The sequence below is a fragment of the Macrobrachium nipponense genome, chromosome 45 (assembly GCF_015104395.2).
Source record: "Macrobrachium nipponense isolate FS-2020 chromosome 45, ASM1510439v2, whole genome shotgun sequence".
NCBI lineage: Eukaryota > Metazoa > Arthropoda > Malacostraca > Decapoda > Palaemonidae > Macrobrachium > Macrobrachium nipponense.
Genome location: NC_061105.1, coordinates 36,796,807 through 36,822,173, shown reverse-complemented (window position 1 = coordinate 36,822,173; position 25,367 = coordinate 36,796,807). Strand labels below are relative to the sequence as shown.

The window sequence follows — 25,367 nt, the reverse complement described above, 5'->3', positions numbered from 1 at the left end:
CACAAGCTAAGTATGATGCATAATTCTTGTCTTTAACTGTCGGTAACATTAAGAAAGAATCCTGGTGTGGACTTCCGGGCTCTAGACACCTTAGTTCGACCCAGTCACGGCAAATATATGATGAAAGTGCCTACATATAATGATACATAATGTTTCTATAAGAACGGCTCCAAAGGGGAAAGCAGCATAATACGGCAAACAAATCCTGAAGTAGAAATAAACTATATAAGAGAAATAACAGGGAAAAATAAATTGAACAAAACATACAATGAAATAAATCGACGAGCTTGATGAAAAATAAGTAAAAAGTATTCACACAATGTCTATTTCAAATGTTAGTAAAAAAAACTGGCTTATCATTCATTTCTTGTGTAGTAATTCTTAAAAGTAGAAAACTTGAATAGTAAAAGTGTTTCAAATAACTTTAATTGGTGCTAATTCACCAGAAACTTTTTTTTTAAATACACATTTCTATAAAAAATAAGCGTTATTTTAAAAACTGAGACTAGCACCGTCGCATTTTCTTAAATAATCTTATGCCAAACGGCAACGTCAGTACATCTATTGGTACTCCGCATCTTTCAAAATTTGTGGGAAGTGCGTGCGTACGTACGTTCCATCAACTGTTTCGACGGTTCTTTACTGTAGTAAATTCAATTTCTCAGATGACAGTGAAATACAATTCAATATATAAAAAATCATTCTAGGAAAGAATATACCTTTATATTTAATATAATACCACAACATATCTTAAGTATTTATAACAAAATATAACCAATTGACAACTCTAGCAAATCGAGCCGGTTGAAGTCGAAAGTTCATCGTCCTCACTCGCTCTCCGGTGGCCGGTTAAGTCGCATCAGCTCCTCATCTGGTCTTCTTCACGTGAGCGGCCCCTGAACCACACCTTATGGTAAGTGCAAGTGTTGCTGTCATAGTTTTTTACCCGGTTATTGGCTTGAAATCGGTTATGTATAGAACCGAAGTCTGCTGATGTTCTCCTGTACTGTAGCACCAGGTTTATTTAGTCGGAAAAATAATTTATAGGATTGTTGGAACCTATTTGGGGTTTAGGCTCTTCCAATGCCACATGTGCGCCATGTTGGAAGAGGGCAGGTTTATTTTCCATGCTTGTAATGTCACGTGTTATTCATCAAAGTGGAAGGTTGTTCGTGTCAGTGGAATTTAATACACATTAAGCAAATTTGGGTACGTTTACCCGAGGGAATTAAGGTAGTTTTACGCCAATTTGAATTTTTAGCCGAGAGTAAGCCCACGAGGTATCTTGTGTAGGATACCTACTGTTGCCGATAATGGCCAAGGCAAGCTGGCAGTCCTCTTGAACGAGACGGCTTGGAATAATTACGTGGTTGGTGTAGCTAGATTGAAGTCCGCTGGTTACTTAAATTACAGGTTGGGTATATGCATTTGTTCTTATTCACTTTCTACCATGTGCAGCCTAGGGTAGGTTAATTACGGTAAATGTGAATTGGATAATAACCAGCTTTTTCAAAATAGGTTCGGCCCTTAACCTATATGGGAAATTTGCAGAATCTGATAAGTTGGGCAGGGGCGCACATTTGTGACCATCGGACTGAGGGAAAGTTGCGGATATTGAGTAATGTGATTACCAATTTAATAATACCAGTCTGGAAAATAGTTGTTTTAGGGTAATGTAACCCAAACATTTCTTACTCCTGGCGAACACGTGGCAGACAGCAGACCAGTGGCCTTGTCATCGCGTGGATCATGTTATTCACTTTTATAATTAATCGGTGAAACAAGAATACAATTAAATCTTCAAGCATACCATTCAATAGATAGAAGATTCGTCAACATAATGATATATGAGCGCCATACGAACTAAAATAAGCATGTGGGCTCTTCGTAAAATGTGTTTTCAAGCCAGTATTGGAATCCAATATGGCGGCAACCGCGTGAGCTGTCCGTAACCACAGCCAAGCCACCATCCTTCCCAGCACTCATTTTGAACAATGTTAGCGTATATATGTAACGTTTATGGATCTTACTCAAGATTGCATTTGTAATCCGCACAAGAAGATATTTTGTTGCCCGAGGGAGGAAACCTGGCTCCCCCGCAGTGGAGCCATCGTCATCGCGTGGCTCAACCTTATTCTTACCAAATTTAATTGGTGAAGCAAGAATAGTTACATCTTTAAGCTTACCTTTCAAAAGATTGAAGTTTCGTTAATACAATGTGAAAGCGCCATACGAACCAAAATAAGCACGTGAGGTCTTTGTAAAATGTTTTCATGGTAGTTTTGAAATCCAATATGGGGCCAACCGTGTGACGTGCCGTTCGTAACCACAGCCAAGCCACCATCTTTCCCAGCACTCATTTCAACAATATAACTTGTTGATCTTACTCAAGATAGCAGTTGTAATCGGCACAAAACATTTTGTTGCCTATACGTATTAATGAGTATGAAACTATTCCAGGGGTCATGGTTTGAACTGAATGAAATTAATTTATATTTTTACCTTGTAATTGGTGATTTTATCCTCTACCATAACTGGAAACTCCAGTGCTTATTTGGTTGTAATTATACACAATTTGGTCTTAATTCATTCTAAATTGCTCTTAGTAATTCACTACATTGCATTTTCTCTACGTTGCGGTTCCTGGTTCCTAGGTGCTCTCTCCATAAACTTATGGGAAGCACACGATTACACGGTTTGAGGTGCAAAGCTTAATTCACTTGTGTACTTTTACTCTTTATTTAGTTTTTTTTACCTCATTTTAAATGGATTATTCAATTCATGTCTTATTATCCCTCTTTTGCAACCAAATTAACCCCCCAAAAATTACAGATATCTGAAATACATAGGAGCAGACGACAGCAAAACTCACCATTTCCTATGCTAAATCCGCACACCACTTGTACCCGTAGACGCTGGGGCACTTTTTCAAGGAAACTAAGATATTTGGTAGAAGCAGCGTGCACTAGGTAATGAATGTTAATAAATAAATGGCATAAGGTCATGAATTGCATATATATTTTTTACATGTTCATGGTTATTAATTTGAAAATATATTTTTTACATGTTCATGGTTATTAATTTGAAAATATTGTTTAAAAAGGAACTAGATTCCTGACTTAAATATATTCACTGTTGCCAATTGGTATGTGTTCACTCCAAACTGGGCATAAGACTTACACAAAATTGGGGAAAAAATTGAAATTAGCATATCTATTTGTAGTATATCTGCATATTACAGCAGTTTTATCATTACTGCATTACTATGACAACTAGAATTCATGGAAACCTTGTAAGTGAAGTTCCACTAGATTGGTTAATGAGTTTTTGTATGTACTTCAGAAATATCTATAATTTTCCAGATTTTTGTTTGCAAAAAAGGATATTAGACATGAATTAATCAACTTGAAGTAACAGTAAAGTTAAACTGAATATCTGAAGTAAATAATAAGGGAATAGCTTTCCACCTCTTGAACCATGTACTCTTGTGCTGCCCGTAACTGTGTTTGCGGAGTTAGCGCTTAGGAACCAGGAAACCGCAACGTAGACTGTAATTTGGAGTGAAGCTAGGCCAAATTGTGTATAATTACCTTCAAATAAGCATTGTGGAGTGTTAAGTTGTGATGGCAGTGAGGATAGAACTACCGATTACAAGGTAAAAATGGATTCAGGTCAAACCATGGCCCTGGTTTGACCTGGGAATAAAGTTTCATAATTCTTAATACAGGTGACAATGTTTTATTGTGCTGATTAAAACTGCAATTTTGAGTAAGATCAATAATCATTACATATACACTTAAACTGTTGTTTAAATGAGTGCTAGGAAAGATGGTTGCTTTCATATATCAAATCACGTTGACGAAACTTCAATCTTGAATGGGTTCGCTTAATGATGTAATGGTGTTCTTGTTTCACCAGTTAAATATCGAAGTGAATAAGGCTGATCCACACGATGACAATGGATCATCCTCTGGTATTTCCTCCTATTATTACACAGTTCAGAGGAGATTCAAAACAGCTGATGACCTGACCTCTTGCCCCGACCCAAGGTGCCATGCGACCTCAGTCATCTGGCTTCCCAACATGGCTGTGTCCGCGTCTTATCCCTAACAACTTCAATTCGCCGATCCGGTCATGCATCTAAATTTAGAGAAATTGTGTAGTGATGAGAGTAAAATGCTTGTTTCTCATGAAAAGTGGCCAGAGTTCTCCATTTTTCTAATTTTTTTTTTATTTTTTTTTTTTTGTCTACATAAGCAATCCGCGGTGGCCTAGACTATGGCAATTGGCGTTTTCCAAAGTTATTTTACCCACTGAACAAGAAAATAAAGTAATATTTATTTGGACGACTGTAATCAACTCCCAAGGGCCAGTACTAAACACGGCAACTCGACCGCCGACCAAATTCGGCGGAAGAACACCAAAACCAATATGGCAGCGATACCAAAACAATTAAGTAGGGAGCGACTACATATCAGCAACGATCGATTTGTGTGCTTTCAGTAAGGCCATAGCGGAACGCACGGCAAGGGGTAATGTTGCGCTGCGCGCTTGCCACATGGGTTACAGTAAGGCTACTTTCGTGGCGGATCACACCTAAAGGTGTTCCTTTTGTAGTCTATCCGACAAACGGTAGCTCCACAACACTCGCAGGTTTTTGCTTTAGAATGAAATTCTTTGAGCATATTCAATCACAACTTCTTTACCACCACTAGACAAATAATGATAAAAATAATGATAAAATTCACCGTAACCCACATTGCACTGCAAACAATCTGTAGGAAATCGAAGGTCTGTCCAAAATTTATGCCAGCCACTGCCTCTGCCATTGGTACAGGAAGACAAAATGCCATTTTTTGCTTCATTATTAGTATTCAGTCAAAACAAGGATACCAGTGGACACTGGACAGGTAACTTTGTTACTCCGCTGAAATGCTAGCGAAACTTAGTTTTTGACTAAAGTCGTTCGTAATTGGTTATGAAACCCATTGCGTCATAATGTCATATCTCTGCCAATAACGAGTAACTGGAACTGCTTTTGTTTGCGTAAGAAAGTAAGTTAGAGGGCTCTTTAAAAGTAAACATTACCGTAGAGGAAACATCTGACTTAGGAAAAATTAGAGGTAAAAACTTATCAAGCTCATTTAATTCCACCCCGTTCAATCTCATATAACACTACTTTTTATCTTGCTTTTCACATGCTCTTTCCATGTAGGTGATTATTTATTTCAATATCCAGTGCAGAGTGCTTCTGAAATATTACCTTTAGTACTGGCCCCTGGGGGTTAATTACAGTTTTCCGAATAAATATTACTTAAAATTCTTGTTCAGGAGGTAAAATTTCATAGAAAAACCGCAACTGCCTTACTCTTGGCCGCTGTGGATAGGTACACTAGATCTACCTTTTTTTCTTTTTTGATGCTGTTTTTAGCAATAGTGTACAGCAACTGCTGCATGATTAGCAAACTGATATGGCTAACTGCTTTATGTACAGCAAGTCGATAGCGCCATACGGAACCACTGTCAGAATCTGACTTACCCCTACCACACTTAGTTGTATTCACAGCTGTACTAATATCTCGCGATCAGTATGCAGCTGCCATACCAATATCTTGTGCCAAAAGATAATACACTTCCAGTATCCTGAATTATATGCCAGTCATAACCCAACCAGTGTTGAAACCAGACAGACATCTACTTTCCTCTTGAAGGGTATTTTCTTTAGTCAATAATGCCATAATTTCCGGTTAAACAAGTTAAGAGAGTAGCTATGTGCAGTGCAAACTTGCCTCCATGATGCTTTCAAAATTTTACTTGACACCTTACATGTAGAAGATGGATGCTATCTTTATCTTTGCATAATGTGTCTTAATACTAATTATAGAAATAAGCTGGAACTGTTGTAAAGTAATAATTTTCTTTTTGTCTGACAGAGTAAATTGGGTTTTCTCATGGAATAGGCTGCCCTTCCTTTCCTTTAAACTAGTATCGGTCATTAAAGGTTAGGAAATATTAAGGTGCTAATGTGGTTTTTCTTGACAGATGGAGTGCCTTGTTGAAGAGAACATTTTCGTAGACAGTGCCCAGTGTAAGCAGAATATTCATACTAAAGGTTTGTATGCAACCTCTGGTAAGCTGTAACTAACACTGAACAATACACATGAAGATGAAATAATAATAATTTGAGATACAGTCCTAACAGTTGTTTTAACTGTTTTGTATTGGTGATGTCTTTTCATAGTTACTCTGAAATTAAATTTGTTATAACGTTTTAGGTGTCTTGGGGAACGGGTGTTAATGCATTTCCTTACTTCATTACAGGCAGGTTACGGTGCATGGAGGTTCCAGTTTGCTTAAATAAATGTAGGTATGTTTTTCCAAAAACAGACCATGGCAATTAGTTTCATATATAAAACACTCCAGTCAGCCATACTTTAATAAATTTTCTCCTAATGGTAAAATATGAAGAGAACTTGAAATTGATTTTACATGCATATTGTGCTTAAACTTTTTGTAGTTATGAGTAGTAGTCAGACTTAAAGGCAATGTAACTTCATGATGAGGTAATTTGCGTCTGAAAAGTGTGTGGGTGACATTCGGCCTGTTTGTCATATGCTCAACACTTGGTTTGTTAGAATTACAAAATCTGAGATTTATAATTTTATTATATTAATTTGGAGTTTGAGTTAGATTAATTGTATGCTTGCTTCCCAACAGGTATTTTGGTAGTGGGTGATAAGAGCAAGCAGTCCACATGCCCTGAGGTAAGTATCCAAATAAAAATTTTTGATTTTGTCAAGTATTTGCCTTAATCTTAAAGATGGGTATACACTCCATATTTCGAATTTGAAAATTTAACCATTTTTTAATAAAATTGAAAACTTAACCACTGGTGATTAGACCCCGTCTCTCAACACTTCATAGACTTATGATTTAAAATTTTATTCCATTTCGTCAGTGAATCGGCATATACAAGCTGCAGTGCTGAGCATCTAACCAAAATGTTGATATACTGAATATCTGGTTCAAGTTACTTGCAGTCATTGTGGGTCTGGTTCTGACATCGCATAAAAGGTATGGTGGTGGTTGTAGTGAAAAAATTTCAAATTATATGAAAATTTATATATATAATGATGAACCTTTCTTGATAGGAATTGCCGTCTGACCGATATATGAAGCTAATTTTTAATCTGAACAACATGCATTGATTGACTTCTGCTTTGAATTTGAGGCCTGGTGCTAAGTAGTTAACTTTTTTTCCAGGTGTAGAGCCCTAATGCTGTTTAAAGGTCAGCCATACTGACTGGCAGGGCCCAGCTTCACATCAAGCATTAAACCTGACAACCCTGCTGCCTAAATGATGGCCAACCTTACAGGAAGTGTGCTGACTTGCATAGTAATTAAAGGTATTTATTTTTAGTTTTAAGTGAAGGTTGTAGGATTCAGGGTTTTTGGTTAGTATTAATGGAACCTGTTGAAGTTTTTTTTTTTTTTGTATAGTATAAAATTTCTCTAAAATTTATCAATTTCTAAGAAAGTTGTAGGATTCAGGGTTTCTGGTTAGTATTAATGGATCCTATTAATGAATAGAGGTAGTTTCCTTTCAAGAATTTAAAACAGCAGTATGAATGTATGTTGTAGTTTAGAATTTTTTGTATATGGTATAAAGTTTCATTTAATGTATTTTCAGTGGCTAAAATATTTTACCTGCGTGAGATTATAACCTTTGAGGGGATATGAACTGCACCCCTGCTTCAAGCTACTTTTTTGTAGGTAGATTGAAGATATTTACAGTGCAGAGAGTGATTATGGAGTCGCTATGTGCAGACCTACATCTTTGAGGTGTTGCACACGTAACTTCATGACAAGATTTTTTTATAAGTCAAAAGATTTTGAGATTAAAGTTGCCAGCAAAGTGGAATAATCAGTCAGATATCAATTAAATTTCCACCACAGAACTTTCATCGCAGCCTTTAAATTTAAAATTGTCATGCTGCAAGTGGAGGAGTATTTGCTAAAGGGGGAAATGTCTTTTGTGAAATAGTTACAAATCCTTTGAGGTAGCCTTCTGAGAATATGGTTGTTAGGTTAATATACAGTCTGTCGACTTGGTAGTCTAGTTAATCTTTCTTGAGTATATGAATGAAGTATTTAATTTAAAGCTGGTTTGGTTAGTTTTGTTACTAGTTATAGTAAGTATTGTTTACTGTTCTGTATTTCAGGAGGAGTTAAGGAGCTTGTGTGTCCTGTTGAGAAAATTAAAGGTATGTTCAAGTTTCATTGTTAGAATACTCTGTTTGTGCATATGATGTGTTGATATACAGCTTGGAGTACTGAGGTTTGATGTAAACATAAATACTGATGTTTACTTTGAAGTATTGAATTTTGTTTGAATTGAAAATGTTACTACTGTTAATTCTTTCTCTTCAGGTCCATGAGAGATGTGCAGTCTCTTGAAAAGTAGTCACAAAGGTGATTATCAGTCTTGCTTGTATGAACTGAGGTATGTGTGCTTTGCTGTTTTTTCATTTTGGGGGCCGGTGGGTTTTTTTTGGTAAGTTCTGTTAACAGTGAATTGACATAAAATAGGATGGGGGCTTGCTTGATTTCCCTGATTGCCAGGATGTTGGATTGTTGTTCCAAGATCCTTTTCCCAATGGGAAAAGAGAGATTTGCACTTTACAGCCAGCATGTTTGAGCAGCAGTTGTTACTCAAATGGCTGTAAGATCTACAATTTCATTATATTGAAAATATTTGGTAACAAGTTTTTCTTAAGGGGAAGATTGATTAGTTTGTTCAATGGTGTTGTAGTCAAACTAAAAAGTCTGATGACAGGTCTCTTCAGAATACCCAATTACACGTAAACTAGTGTCTCATCAGTCAAGGGTCCATTGTTGTTTGTTGTCTTTCAAAGTAATTTTGAAAATCATACGCGACTGATCTGGCTGAAGCAGGGAAAACTTTCTTGACAGGGTGAGTAGAGTGAATGTCAAATAAAGCTATAAACAGTAGAGCCCCGGCTCACGACCTTATTAGAACAAGACGTAATTGGATTTCGCCACTAAATTTCCAATAAACTTTGTATCTGTTCAACCAAAAATCCAGATTCAGACCCCCAGACCATATGATGTTTGTATACAAAACTGTTTCCGCCAGCCGCCGCTAGTTAGCGTCATCAGTGTTACCAAATGTAGCATAATTTCATGTTTTTTAGCATAATTTGGCCCAAGAAATTGAGCTTAGCATAAATTCTATCATGCTTAAGGGTTCTAGTACAATTTTAGAATGTATCTTCAAAAATTTTAAATTAAATGCAGAAAATTCCTAAATTCATACACAGCTTTAGTGGAATATATGTATCTTAGTGAAATTGCCTCAAAAGTAGCACTAACATACCAGTTGTTTGCTAAGTGTGATCCCAACTAAGGAAGGTTAAATTTTGTTAATATAAATACCCACAGTGGCATGACAAATGATCAGTTGTGTGAATTTTCTTCATGAGTAGTCTGATTTTTTCCTTTAAGACTGATTTTTTTCAGTAATAAAAAATCTGATTGTCTGAAGGGGTTTTCACACTATTTTAAAGTATTTATTCATTGTGTTTGTGATCTGTTGAAGAAAATGGTGTTTCAGTGGCATGATAATGATCAGTAATAACTACGTATGTTTTTCTTCTTGAGTAGACTGATTTGTTTTTCCTTTTCACGCATTTTTCAAGTATTGCTGGCTATCTGTTCAAACAATTGGGTATTGTTAATCTCGGAAATAATGGAAAGTGTTCACATGGCATCTCACGTTTTCTTTCTTCAAAATGTTTCCACCATTCCCAACTCCAAAATAAACTAAGTTTCGTCTATCCTTTCCTCTGAAAGTGGTGAGCAAAAAAGATTTAATCAACACCCTTGTTTTTTTTTTTAGGCGTAGACCTAGGGTAAAAAACCGCATGGTACAGGGGTGGACCATGTGTGATTAATGTGTTCAACCCCAAGAAAAGTACGTTATAACGCGTCCTGACACCGGAGTAGAGGTCTTTAGCTCCATTTCTCACCAACAAGAAGTTGCGTCTGATGCCCATCTCCGATGTCAGGACGCGTTATAATGTACTTTTTTTGGGGTTGTACACATTGATCGTACATGGTCCACCCCTGTACCATGCGGTTTTTTTTACCCTAGTCTAAAATCAATGCTCACGGGGCGCGTGTTTCTGTAGTAAATGCAAATATGTAGTGTTACCCTTGGAGTGAAGGCAATGTTTAGTGCATAGGGTAGCAAATGCAATATGTAAAGTGTTAGGTTTGGAGTGAAGGCATTGTTAGTGCATAGGTTGTGCGGTTCTGTAGCAAATGCAAACTAGGCTTGCTGTTAAGAAATGTTAGCCATAGCTTAAATCAGAGAAGCCACTATGGGAATGTGTGTAGTAGTTAAGAAATTGTCCACTGTAATACGTCAATGTTTGTGATATTTGGTAGTGAAACCACTGATACAAGCGTAACGATATTTATGAAAACTAAACCATAAACCGTATTATAATGCAATGTGTGTGCTTGGTTTGTAGGTCCTCGTAAAGAAGAGGTTAGCCTGATATTAAACTCAAAAGATGCTGGTACGTAATGGTATAGTATTTATAGAAATTAACATTCTTTTACTTAAACATACATAGAAATGTACCATGTACCATAATTATTTTCAAAGTCCAATAAGCTTGAAACCAGCCCTGACATTTGACATGGTTGCTGTCTTATAGACGCACATTTTTATAACTTTATGAAAACCAAACCATCCTTTCATGTCACAGCCTAATTTTTCGCATGTTTTTAATTTCATAAATTGGGTTTAATTTTAAAAAATTGTAATAATTAGACTTGCCTTTCAATGTTTTATGTTAGCAACACGTTTTATGCCTACCCACTACGTAGGCCAGTTTTCTTTTATGCTTTATATTATACATTAAAATTATATATAAGGTTAGTATATTTAACTATCAAATTTAGTTATAATTTACATGTAATGTAAATTAATTTTACAGCTTTATAATGACACTAGACAAACCCTAATCATACAAACAAATTTCAGTAGTTTAAAGATGCAACCCTAACACCTGATAGAATCTTTCAGTAAGATGACCTTTGTTTACCTGATAGAATCTTTCAGTAAGATGACCTTTGTTTATAAGAAGTTTGGAGGCAGCCTTAGTCTGGGATAAGTAGGGTAATTGATGAACTTAAAAAGGTTGGATCTTGATAAATTTACATCTTTACACTTGTAAAGGGTCAACCATTCCTTTCCTTTGATAGGCTCGATAGTTCTAGATGTTGAGGTATTCCTTTTCAGTCTAGATGTGTCCACGCACAAGCAAAGCTTACTCGTGGTCACATTTACAAGAAGTTAAAACTGAGAAAATCTGGAGTAAATAACCAAGCAAACACTCCATCAGAGTTCTTAATCCACCTGAGTTCTTAATCCACCTTACTGCTGAGGTTTCAGGTTTTGAAGTGGGCAGTTTCATTATGGGTAAAGTAATAAAATGTTCATGGGAAACAATATAGGAGAAACCTGTCTCCCCCGCCTTAGCAATTTGGGGATTTATCAGTCTGTTTCTTTCAGGTGGTTGAAGTATGAAGTTATGCTGTAGTAATTGTGACATGTGCCATAGGTGACAAGGTATGTTTAAAGCTTTATATAATTTTAATTTTCCTGGTATGAAATCTTCAATATTTTGATCTTGAAATTTGTCTGGTTATGATGATAGTTTATTACAGCTTGGAGACAGAAGTTTCTGACGATAATACGCATGCTGATGTGTAGGTGCATTATTGGAGAGTTAAGTGTCACAGCTTATGCTTATATAACTTTTTTTTTTATTATGCAGGTCCAAGGATAATCTGCTGTATCTTTAAAAAGTTAGTAGCCAAGGTGAGTATCAGGCTTATGCTTAAACTGTACTGGTTGTGGTGTGAGTAAAACCTGAAGATGCCCAGAACTTGACTTTGAAATGCAACGTGGCATTGGCATAGAATAATTATAAAATTATGGGCCATTGTTATTTTGAAATTGGGAAAGAGAAGGTAAACCTTAGAATACCCATTTTTTTTTTCTTTGAAATTGACATTTTCATTGTCTTCTATCATAGTAGCTTATGATGAAACTTACTTTTAGCACATGTTGGACTGCTGATAAGTATGAAGTAAAATTTTTTAACTGACCATCTGTTGGATAGGAGTTTACTAGTTTAGCTAGTTCATTCACTAAATGGTCTTATCTTTTCCCGTTCTTGCTCTTGCCAAGCCAGGAGGTGGATTATGATGAAGCAAGGATACAGGTGAGAATTGGAGGCCGATTCGTATTTCCATTTGGGGGGGGGGGGGGGGGGGGGGGGGGGGGGGGAGACTGGATACTATGAAGAATCTGTTGAAAGTTTTATGAAAAGGATTAAGGTTGTCGGGAGATTGTTTTCTCTCGAGGGCATACTGGATCCGATATTGCAGAATATAAATTACAATTTTATCCAATTAATCTGTATCATTACTTCAGAATAGCATCTCCCAAAAAGCAAAGCTACAATTTAACTTGCTTATGGGATAAGGGATTACTAGTTAGCAAAAACTTTTGAATAGATTACTTTTCCTTATCACAACTTTCCCCCATAATACTTGTAATTATATTTTTATTGAAAACAAGATCTGTTCTTGTTTTACTGTACAGTTAGTGTGACATTTACAATCTTTAGGCTTCAATCTACAAGTTTTGACTAGAAATTTGGTAGGAAATAGTACAGTTAATGGTCAGTTTGTTAGGTATTTGTACAATAAGGGTTCTTGGTTATAGCATTTGAAAGTACATGATGAAACTTAACTTTTGCACATGTTGGACACTGAAAATCATGAAGTATAAAATTTCTGATCTTGAAGCTGTCAAATATTGGTTGTCATTTATTTAATAGCTAGCTAACGGGGTTATCTTAATCTTACAGATGCTGGATCTTGAATGTGCTATCAGATGTTTCAAGTACTAGAAGGTTAGTAGGAAGCATTTGTAATATTGATTTTAAGTGTGGTAGCAATGGTGGGCTTTTTCAGCGTTGCTTGGAAATTAATGCCTAAGAGTTTTATAGATCTAGTATTGACACCTAAAAAAGGTGCAGTGTTAATAAACAGGTCAACCTTTGGTGTATATGATGAAACTTTCATTTTCGCACATGTTGGACTGCTGATAAAGATGAAGCGTAACATTATCTGACTATGTGCGTAGTTGAATTATTCTTATTTCTTATAACATTTGCTGACTGGTCAATTCTTTCCCCAGTACTTGTCCTTGCCAAGGAGAGAGGTGGATTACGATCAAGCTGTAAAGGGTACAGGTGAGCATTATAGGTTGCATTATTGTTCCAGGGAGGGAGAGGGTTTAGGCAGTATGAATATCAGGTGGAGATTTAAATTACTTAATGACAAGATGGCAGTTGAACATTATAAGGAGGAGTTTGCTGGAGCCCCAGCTTGGGCTAGATGTGAGCATTGCTAGTATATAGAAATTTTGGTACTAGACATTTTAAATTTGTTTGAAGATCAAAAATTTTTGAAGGTTGCTTAAGGACCAGTTGAAAATCTGCTGTAGAAGGTAAAATGTATTATAGCAAGAGTATCTATGCCAATTTAGTAATTCTAAGGAGTCGGCAGATATATTGAATAAATGTTTTAATGATCATGTACTATGATGATTGCTTGCTTATGAATTTATGATTATATATTGCTTTGACACACAGATCTAGTATTGACACCTAAAAGGGTTGCAGTGTTAATAAACAGGTCAACCTTTGGTGTATATGATGAAACTTTCATTTTCGCACATGTTGGACTGCTGATAAAGATGAAGCGTAACATTATCTGATTATGTGCGTAGTTGAATTATTCTTATTTCTTATAACATTTGCTGACTGGTCAATTCTTTCCCCAGTACTTGTCCTTGCCAAGGAGAGAGGTGGATTACGATCAAGCTGTAAAGGGTACAGGTGAGCATTATAGGTTGCATTATTGTTCCAGGGAGGGAGAGGGTTTAGGCAGTATGAATATCAGGTGGAGATTTAAATTACTTAATGACAAGATGGCAGTTGAACATTATAAGGAGGAGTTTGCTGGAGCCCCAGCTTGGGCTAGATGTGAGCATTGCTAGTATATAGAAATTTTGGTACTAGACATTTTAAATTTGTTTGAAGATCAAAAATTTTTGAAGGTTGCTTAAGGACCAGTTGAAAATCTGCTGTAGAAGGAAAAATGTATTATAGCAAGAGTATCTACGCCAATTTAGTAATTCTAAGGAGTCGGCAGATATATTGAATAAATGTTTTAATGATCATGTACTATGATGATTGCTTGCTTATGAATTTATGATTATATATTGCTTTGACACATGCATGGACTGAAAATCTTCTATTGTTTTCAGTGCTGCGTTTATCTCTTGAATGTAAAGTGATTATTTTTTTCCCTCAGGCTCTTGGTGAACTCTTAGGCATGTCACCTTTTAATAAAGACCAGGTAGGCCTTCCAATCATGTTTTAGATTGTATTAGAAAATACCTGAGAAGCCATTTCTCATTCCATTGTTATTGCAGTATTGTTTTGTTTATTTGTTTGAATCATGTAATTGTATTTGACTAGCATCTTGAGAAAAATAGTGTGGAGACTTTCTAATGAATTCATGTCGTCTTGAAGGAAGGTGGTGCCATTGAAACCCCCTGACACCAATTCCCCAGCCTGCTAAACTTGTCATCACTGAAGAGAGGCAAAGGTAGATATGAATCCTCTTGTCTATGGTCAATATGGATAAAATGTACATGATGCTTTTCCGCTTATTATATGATATACTGATTATAATTCTATTCTGATTCCTAAAGGTTGGATTGTTGTTTATTGTAAAGTGGTTTTGCTGTAGTATAAGTTCTTTTCAGGTGGCTGGAATGGGCATGTACTGCAGAAAAAAAATGGAAGGGTGGTGAAGATAAGGTGTGTTTTTTTTCCAAACATTAGAAACTAGTCCATTATTAGTGTTGTATACAGTCTTAGGTAAAGATTTGGTACTTAACATTAATTCTTAACTTAATGACTCAAAATTGTGATTTAACATTAACCCTTGCACGCCGAAGCGGTTTAAAAAAAATTCTCTCCCGTGTGCCGGAGGTGTTTCAGAGTGAGCGCGGAAATGGAAAAAATATTTTTAAAAAATCACAGCGCGCTTGGTTTTCAATATTAGGAGTTCATTTTTGGCCCCTTTTTTGTCATTGGTTGAAGTTTAGTATGCAACCATCCGAAATGAAAGAAATTAGCTATCCTATATAAATAATGAGATATATGATGTCGCAAAAACGAAATTTCATATATAATTTTATTCAAATCGCGCTGTGCGCTTAACGGTTAAAGGTAACAAGTTACTTTTTCTTTTGTTGTAATGTACACTAATGTACGAAATTTCATATATAATTGTATTCAAATCGCGCTGTGCGCATAACGGTTAAAGGTAACAAGTTACTTTTTCTTTCGTTGTAATGAATTTGTAACGCGCGGACGTAAACTTATTTTTTTCAAAAATTCACCATAAATCTAAATATTGTCTTAGAGACTTCCAATTTCTTTCAAAATGAAGACAAATGATTGAATATTACTATACTGTAAGAGTATTAGCTTACAATTGCAGTTTTCGACCATATCTGACGAGTTGAAGTTGACCGAATGTTGAATTTTTTTATATATATTTTTTATAGCGATGATTTTGTAAATCAGAAAAGCTACAACCTTCAAATATTTTTCGTTTTATTCTACATGAAATTGCCCACATTTTCATATAAAACTATGAAATGCCTAATATGAAACTCTGCAAATATTCTGAGAATGGGACGTACTTATTTCGGAGATTTGTGGCGGAGAATCCGCGCGCGGAGGTTAGGAAAGTTTTTTTAAATTCACCATAAATCTAAATATTGTGCTAGAGACTTCGAATTTGTTTCAAGATGAAGATAAATGACTGAATATTGCTAGACTAAGAGTTTCAGCTTACAATTGCGTTTTTCGACCATTTCAGTAGTCAGTTGACCGGACGTGGTTTATTTTCTATTTCGTGATTTATATGCAAATATTTCAAAAATGAGAAAAGCTACAACCTTCAATTATTTTTTGTTGTATTCTACATGAAATTGCACATATTTTCATAAATAAAACTTTATGTAACGGCTAATTTAAAATGGTGCAAACCTTACCACAATTGCACTTTTGATTTTTTCAGAAGTTACCGCGCTGACGTAAAGAAAGTTTAATTTTTTCATAAATTCACCATATATCAAAATATTGTGCTAGAGACTTCCATTTTGTTGCAAGATGAAGGTAAATGCTTTAATATTACTAGAATATAAGCGTTTTAACTTACAATGCGCTTTTCGACCATTTCGGTAAAGTCAAAGTTCACCTACCGAAGGTTGAAAATTTGTCATCATTTTTTATATGAAAATATTTCAAAATTGAAAAAAGGCTACAATCATGGGTTGTTTTTAGTTGTATTGTGCATGAAATTGCGCACATTTCCATACGTAAAACTTTATTTAACTGCCAATTTTAAAATTGTGCAAACATTACCACAATCGCATTTATGATTTTTTTTCCAGAAGTTACCGCGCAGACGTAAGGAAAGTTTTTTTCATAAATTCACCATAAATCGAAATATTGTGCTAGAGACTTCCAATTAGTTGCAAAATTAAGGTAAATGATTGATTATTACTAAAATATAAGCGTTTTAGCTTACAATTGCAGTTCTCGACCATTTCGGTAGTCAAAGTTGACCGAAGGTTGAAATTTTGGCAAATATCTTTATGAAAATATCTCGACTGATAAAAGCTACAGTAATGAGTTTTTTTTGTTGTATTCTACATAAAAATGCACACATTTTCATATCTAATACTCCATGTAACGGCTAATTTAAAACTACAAAAATTGTCAAAGTGACGAAATAATTTCAGAGATGTGTCAGATACTTTTTAGTGCGGCAAGAATGAAATTCGCGCTTGTGCCTCTGCTCTGCCTAATGATTGTAAGCAAAAAAACACCTTGATCCGTGAACTCCCAGCATCCCCCAAGGCGCATGTTTCAAGAGTTTTTGGCTGGTAGGCCTATAAGTATTTTTTCGGCATACGGGAGACATTTTGACTAGACGTTTAATGCGTCCATTTGGCGTTTAAGGGTTAATTTTTAACGACTCAAAATTGTGATGATATACTGACATATGAACAAAGTGATTCAAATTACATGCATGGCTCTGAAAGACTGACTGTATAAATCAACTTTAAAAATAAATACAGCCTCGTAACCATTAATTTTCATACTTCCAGGAGGATACAGTATGAGGCCTGCAGTCAGATTTTAGCTGAAAACTTCCAGGTTGGTGAATATTTAAAGTTTAGTTTGTTGAAAGCTACTTTTCGTTCAGTTTTAACCCTTACTGGACGGGAGGCATTATCTCATGCGAGGAGCGAACTGCCTTAGTGGGCAATAAATGGCTTAACACCTCCCCATCCAAGCACATCTTTCAATATATTTGCAAATTGTTATATCTAGGTATTGCTGTTGGTTTGTTTCTTTAAAAAGGGTTGGGATAGAGTATATCCATTGTACTTTGCCTTTAGTTTTACCTATTCCTAACTTATGGCTGGGGCTCAGAATGTACAGTAATAAAGATGTTAGGTCGCTTAGTGTTAACTGCCCTGACATTTTGTCAAATTTTGAAGTGCGTTGCGCGCTCGGTCACTTGCTTTTTTAAGCGCCTGTATGTTTTTGGTTTGCAATCTTGACGCAATTTTTGCCTGCTATGTATCACATAGTAGGCAAAATTTGCCATGCGATTGCTGACCATAAAATACTTGGCCACTTATTAAACTTCCAAGCAAGTGACAGTGTCCAAGCTCCACCCCTTAATCTGTGTCCTGGTGAATTTCTACCCAAATTTAAAATTCAAAAAGATGCTAGGCTACTTTATGCTAAGCGGCCTAATATGTTAAAGTACTGTATTTATGAACCTCCCCCTCTAAAGAATGGAGGGCGACTTATAAGTACATTGTAGCGACCTTACCATTAAGCGCCGAAGCCAAAAAAAAATTTTTTTTTTTTTTAACAGCACGCTTAGGTTATAAGATAAGGATTTTATTTTTGGCTCCTTTTTTGTCATTGCCTGAATTTTAGTATGCAACCATCAGAAATGGAAAGAAATATAATTATTATATATAAATATTGGAATGTATGACATCGTGGAAAAAACAATTTTGTATATGATTGTACACAAATTGTGCTGAGCAAAACTTAAAAGCTAATGAGTTAATTATTTTTTAGTTGTATTTAAACTAAATTGCTAATTTGATATATAAATTTTTGTCGACGTTTGTACGTCTGTTCGGCATCCGACAATTTTTGACGACTTAATGCGTCCAGTCGGCGTTAAAGGGGGGGGGGGGTGGGGGGGGGGGGGGTTCTTCCTGAAGTGAGCATTGCCAGTTTTAAGCAGAGTACTTGTGCACATTTAGAAATTCCAAGGAGTGGTTTGGTTTAGTTGTTTTATTTGTAAAATTCCTGAATTGCAATGTGTACCATGATTGCCTGCTTAAGAATGAATTTGATTATAAATTGCTTTGACCCAGGCATGGTCATGTTTTAGGTTGTAGAAAATAACTGAAGCCATTATCATTATTATGCAGTATTTTGTTTTAAATGATGAAATTGTACATATTTCAGACTAGAGTCTCTGAAAAAAATTAGATGATTTGTTTATCTGAGAGAAATGAGATTGACACTAATTACTGTGTGAGGAGTTTACCTAATTCATAGGTTTTTGTTAAAGGTGGTGGTGCCATTGAAGGCCCCAACAACAAATCCTCAGCTGGCCAGAAACTTGTCGCTCAAGTTATGCGAGGTTCGTATCGATAGATATACATGCTTTTCCGCTTGCTAGAATTACTAGTATTGCATTAATTTAAGACTTCAAATTCTGATGATATACTGACATATGATCCCAAGTGATTCAAATCACATGCATGGCTCTGAAAGCTTGTCGTTTTATAAATTCTTTTAAATAAATGCAGCCAAAGTAACCATTATTTTTATACTTGCAGGAGGGTACAGTACATATTGTTAGGTGCGCAGTATGATGCCTGCAGCCAGTAAAAACCAGGTTGGTGAAACTAAATTTTTTTAAGTTGTTGAAAGGTACCTTACTTTGTGAACCTTCATTGTTCAGCTTAACCCTTACTGATGGCTGTGATCATATGAGGCATAGCAATAATTAGTGAGGAGAGACTGCTTTTGGTGAGAATTGGCATTTTGCACCATACATTTTTTATGAACGTTAGCACTTACATGGGTAATGAATAGCTAATAGCACGACTGTCAGCTTGGTACAGAGATTGTGTGACTGAAATACCTCCCTATCCCTGCACTTCTTTTAATGTATTTTTGCTAATAAGTGTACTGGTTGTCACCCCCCCCCCCCTCCATGTCCGCTATATAAATGCTAGTTTTGCAAATTCTAGAGGTAAAAGAAATAGAAAAATGTATACCCCCATAAGTAAATGTTATCATAACTATACTCTTAAATTTCTTTTATGATTTTAGCACTCACAAGCTGTAGTTTTAGTTCAGAAGGTTCAGAAATTTTTTAATTTTTTTAAAATGCTATATGCTTATTTTCCTATTTCCCTTAACATTAGCTTGGTATGTCTGGATTCTTTCATGTTTACCTGCCCACTACTGTGATGAGCCTTTTTAGATAGGAATTGCCGTCTGACCGATACATGAAGCTTTTCGTTTAAACCGAATATGAAAATCTACAAGTTATTGTTCTTGCATGAGGTGATGCTAATTGCATTTTTCCCCAACAGTGTTCCTGTAAGTTTGTTATAGTCCAGCATTTTCAGAAAGGTATTGTTTCAACATTCATTATTTTATCAGTTTAAATTATAATTTTCCCCCTTATTTGAATGCACAAAAGTTGGTCTGGTAATTTAGTTTGAGTAATTACACTCCAAGGTTGTAGCATGGCATTCTAGCTATGAACAAGCAGTGTTGCCAGTAGATGCATGGTCTTTTGTGCAATTATTTAGAGATTGGAAAAGACTAATCAATTGGAAAAAACTAATCATGTGATGATAAACTTAAATTATTTACTGATTGGAAAAAACTAAGATGATAATTAAACTTCATGTCATGTATATGGCAACTAGAAACCTTTAAGATAGGATAAAGCTTCAAATTTGAGAGTTGAGAACTTCCTTGCAGAATTAGTGTTCATAATCTAAGAAGTTGGTAATATTTTAAATTTTGTTTAGTATAAACTTGCACTCCAGCTCCATTCTACATTATTTGTAGAGTGGCGTTCAAATTGTGCAAACAGCAGATATGTTGCTAGTAGGTGTGGTTTCTTGCATAGAAAACTGCAGGTGACAGCCTCATAACAATCCCTTTAGATATCAGGTGATAATAGGTACTTTAATATTGAATATTTGAGTAAAATATTTAATATTTTCAGGACTATTAAGATAGTCTCCTTACCGGGGAATAAGTGTCTGGAAGAATTGGTTCCTACTGCCCCTGCGTGAGTAATCTTTGACTTTTAATTTCATAATTGCAATGTTTTGTTGAAAATTATTTCACATGAGTCCTTCCACCCTATGTTTGAAAAATTTCACATGATGAGTCCTTGCACCACTCAGAGTGCCTCTGTTGACACACAAACTACCCTTGACTGAATTTTTGCAGCTTGAAGTAATTTTTTTTTTAATGAGCTTCAAATAAAAGTTCGTTCATATTGTTTCAGGGTTGTACATAACAGGTGTCGGCAGTCTGGCCGGTTTTATTCAGGAATTGACAAAAGCTGGCACATGATGGGAGTGTGGTCATGGTTTCAAAGGTAAGATGTTGCTAACACATTGTTGTAAATTTTCCATATCAAAAGAAGAAAGGCTATTTAAAAATAACTATATCCCTTGACACATGCATGGACTGAGAATTTTAGTGGTTGGATATTTAATTATTTTTTCAAAAGATTTTTAGGGTTTCCTCCTTCCCTGATGTGAACACAAAAGGTTATGTACTATTTATTGCCAATGGATGCATTGTCTTTATGGACAATAGCAGTAGCGGTTTAAATCCTCATGACGGGAAAATGTGCAATAATTTATTGATTGGAAATAACTGAACCTGAGAAACTTTTAAGGTAACACTGCACTCCAGCTCCATTCTATGTATTATTTGTAGAGTGGCGTTCAAATTGTGCAAAGAGCATATATGTTGCCAGTAGGTGTAGTTTCTTTTAATAGAAAATTGCAGATGAAAGCCTCATAACACCCTTTGATAGCAGGTTATAAATTGTACTGTAATATTAAATGTTTGTTTAAAGATATTTTAATATTTACAGGTTTACCAAAGATAGCCGCCTTGCCGGGAATAGCCTCCTTGCCGGGAATAAGTGTCTGGAAGAATTGATTCCTTCTGCCCCCAATGTTAGTAATCTTTCTTGGATTTTGATTTCATAGTAATAGCACTTGTTTAGAAATTATTGTAAATTTTTCATATCAAGAGTTGAAGCTATTAAAAATACCTGGAGTTACGTTGCATTGCTCACTATTTTTGTGCTCATATGTGACTAATGATGATTTCAATTTCAATGAGTCAATGATTATAACCTGCCCTTGACACATGCATGGACTGAGTGTGTATATAGGGGTTAGATATTCAGTTATTTGTTCATTATATTGATTGCAAAATTTCTTACAGATTTGGTAAGATTCAGAAGGGCACCATATGAAATTGTCACAAGTCTTGGAGGATGAATGATGCCTAGCTTGCTTATTTTTTTGTGCAGGTTTTGCAGAATAAAGGAGAGGTATGTTATGGAGACTATTAACTGGGTTGAAGCCATTGGGCAAAGAGACAGGACAATTTTTCCTGAACTTTCTAATCACATATGGCTAAAGAAAATGTCCATTGTGTTAATCCCTGGCTCTAGACCACCAATGTCTTGGTCAGTTTCATGCATTGGACACAAAGTGATTTAATTGAGCAGTTAAATTTCAAGTTTTAAATGTTATGAAGGTTTTATTATTAATTTTCCAAACCTCGGTATATTATATTGATTGTAAAATCTTTCAGATTTGGTAAGAATCAGAGGAATGGCATCATATGAAGTTATTGTCTGAAGTCTTGGAGGATGAATGATGCCAAAGGTTGCTATTTTTTCTGCAGGTTTTACAGATCCAAGGAGAGGTATGTTCTGGAGACTATTAACTGGGTTGAAGCCATTGGGCAAAGAGACAGGACAATTTTTCCTGAACTTTCTAATCACATATGGCTAAAGAAAATGTCCATTGTGTTAATCCCTGGCTCTAGACCACCAATGTCTTGGTCAGTTTCATGCATTGGACACAAAGTGATTTAATTGAACAGTTAAATTTCAAGTATTAAATGTTATGAAGGTTTTATTATTAATTATTTTCCATACCTCTGTTTATTATATTGATTGTAAAATCTTTCAGATTTGGTAAGAATCAGAAGAGTGGCACCATATGAAGTTATTGTCTGAAGTCTTGGAGGATGAATGATGCCGAAGGTTGCTATTTTTTCTGCAGGTTTTACAGATTCAAGGAGAGGTATGTTATGGAGACTATTAACTGGGTTGAAGCCATTGGGCAAAGAGACAGGACCATTTTTCCTGAACTTTCTAATCACATATGGCTACAGAAAATGTCCATTGTGTTAATCCCTGGCTCTAGACCACCAATGTCTTGGTCAGTTTCATGCATTGGATACAAATTGAACTGTTAAATTTCAAGTTTTAAAAGTTATGAAGGTTGTATTGTATTATTTCCATACCTCGGTATATTATATTGATTGGAAATCTTTCAGATTTGGTAATATCTTGGTCAGTTTCATGAACTGGATACAAAGTTATTTAATCGAACATTTAAAATTTAATTTGTTTTAAATATTAATGTAGGTTGTATTATAATTTTCCATGCTACAGTATGCATGTATGCAAATAAAATATGGGGAAATGGTGTAGAATCTCACCAGTACAAAAGTGAACGGAATAATTGAAAGCATCCTGTGGTTTAGTAAATTTTAGCATGGTAAGAGGTCTGTGTTAAGGTAATTCTGCTGTTATACTACTGTAGGTTAAGTAGGACTTTGTTCCACCCTTCCGTGAAAGTAGAATCATGCACAAATGTAAGTTTTCCCTCCAGTTGCAACAATCCATACTGCAGATCTCAACTAGCATTTGTACTAGTCTAGGGCCTTACCCTCCAGGAAGGGTTGGGGGTATACTTTTAATATATAGTCCAGGGGTGCAGAAGCTATTTAGCACTTAACTTTATAATGTAGCAAATTTTAACTGGTGGAAGTCTAGCAGCAAAAGTGAATGATCTTGGTAATTTTGGGTTGGGCGGTGGATCTTTTCTATTGTGTATTGAACTCTTTCATTATAATACTGGTGACCCTATGCTTGAACCCTCATTGATCACTGCAGTTTCCTTCATATTTTATTGCATATTTAAAAACTACAAGAAAATTAAGTATAGCATATTTGTTCAGTAAGGTTGGAGGTCAAGCATATTTGTTCAGCAGGGTTGGAGGTCAGGCTTCTTTTCCTATAATGTCACTGTTGTTTATTGCTGAGCACCCTGAATGGAACAAAATTGGAATATTTAATGTTACTACTTGGTGATTTAAATGTAAGTTTCTATAGATTACATAAGTTCCCTGGTTTTCTGTAAAATTCACAAATTTTTCATATGAAACATGTGGAAATGTGGGCTAGATGTAGTCAAATGTGCCATGTGGGAAAGCGGCAGGATTCTTTTCCTGAACTTACCTAATCACTATGGTAAAAAAATACCAGTAAATATCCCTTGCTATTGACTTCGTGTTATACTTAGTTTCAAATGTGGAAACACTTTACACTTGGTAGGACAGTATAGTTTGTAATTTCAGCATATCCAAGGATGTCGTTTCAAACCCTTCATACAAGTCATGGTGTAGACTAATTTGTATAGTTTGTGCACATTTGAAGTTTCAAGTTGCATAGTTGCATATTTGGTTGTCTGTGTGCAAAAAGTAATCTAAGGAGATGCACTGTGCATTATTGTAACTAAGTAATGCATAACCTGACCCCCCCTGACATATTTTAATTTTTAGCTAGTTTCTGTAACCTGCAATTGTTTTCTTGAGGGTAATGGCATATTTCATTTTTTTTTCCAGTCTTGCCAGAAGGTCCCTTGCAGATAGAAAATCCTGGGACTCCAGCAGTAATGCAGCTTTAATGGGGAAGGAGTTTGTTGCAAAGTTGCGGACATAATGTAATAATCACTGTAAGGATTGGCATTAAATGTTTATATAAATTAATATAATTTGAAGTTTACATTAGCCTAGTTTGAAACAGTCTTTCAGACCACTCCAGAGATGGTCTTCAACAGAAGTAGGAGGTTACATCACTGGTTGGCAGTTTTTCATTTGTTTAAAATTAGTTTCATTTGACCTCTTAAGAGAAACCGTGGCCTGCGCTCGCTCTCAAATCGTACAGCTGTCTGAGCAAGTGGTTTTTATAGGATAACAGGCCCTTCATTTAACTTTTAAATTCACCAAAATGAAATTCCATGTTGATATAACAAATCTGATTTTCTTTAGCATAAAAAAACCATATTTTTTTAGAATTTGCATAACCTAAGCCAGAGAAGACTGGTCATTTTGGAAATAATATAAATGATCCCCAATGTTTTTTCATAGACTACGCCATAACTTTGAGAACAAAGGTGTACAGCTACTGTTGCTTGCACACTCCCGTTGCAGTGGACAGGGCATTCTTAAAACTGCCCGTTATATATTTTTGTGACTACATTTATGGTAACTTAAGTTTTAGAGAAAGTGAGATTACAGTAATAAATTTTGATAAATTTAATATTTTATAATTTAGGATTTATTGAAAATAATTTGTAGCTGAAAGAGGATCAGATAACTGAATCATGTTTGCTGAACTGCAATTTAGCCAGTGTAGTTCCGATTGCTCGACTCGCTCTTAACGGGTGTTCCACTGTGTAATGGTGTGAGTAATAGAGGAACCTCTGGAAACTTGAGAGAGATTGTGAGATGAAAGATTTGAAATAAAATTTATGGAATTGGCAAACTAAGACCATCCATCGATGGTTGGAAATAAACTTTCCGCCAATATCTAAAAGAAACCTAGCAGAAATAGACCTCCACACCAGAGACCATTCTAGTAAAGAGAATATAAATTTAATTGGTTGTGCTGATTTTATCATAATTATACGAGGTCTTGGAAAAACTACCTAAACT

General features: G+C 35.5%; 1 long non-coding RNA gene across 24 annotated transcripts; it reads left to right on the top strand.

Annotated features, from left to right (window-relative positions):
- The first annotated feature begins 779 nt into the window (after nucleotides 1-779).
- Nucleotides 780-24,424, top strand: LOC135214480 (uncharacterized). 24 transcript variants are annotated; one of them, XR_010314360.1, is made up of 28 exons: nucleotides 780-913; nucleotides 6,043-6,112; nucleotides 6,322-6,367; nucleotides 6,718-6,764; nucleotides 6,959-7,074; nucleotides 7,264-7,406; nucleotides 8,223-8,264; nucleotides 8,431-8,503; nucleotides 11,606-11,662; nucleotides 11,871-11,914; nucleotides 12,972-13,016; nucleotides 13,304-13,358; nucleotides 13,952-14,006; nucleotides 14,485-14,529; nucleotides 14,706-14,781; nucleotides 14,942-14,996; nucleotides 16,646-16,739; nucleotides 16,997-17,140; nucleotides 17,366-17,414; nucleotides 18,865-18,936; nucleotides 19,136-19,194; nucleotides 20,548-20,613; nucleotides 20,836-20,928; nucleotides 21,436-21,520; nucleotides 21,795-21,903; nucleotides 22,170-22,283; nucleotides 22,553-22,666; nucleotides 24,276-24,424. It is a non-coding gene; the product is annotated as an uncharacterized LOC135214480 (long non-coding RNA). The 24 variants fall into 24 exon arrangements; XR_010314370.1 differs by lacking the exons at nucleotides 16,646-16,739; nucleotides 16,997-17,140 and adding exons at nucleotides 10,557-10,604; nucleotides 12,291-12,320; XR_010314374.1 differs by lacking the exons at nucleotides 16,646-16,739; nucleotides 16,997-17,140 and adding an exon at nucleotides 12,291-12,320 and having other exon boundaries at nucleotides 8,431-8,472.
- The last annotated feature ends 943 nt before the right edge of the window (nucleotides 24,425-25,367 follow it).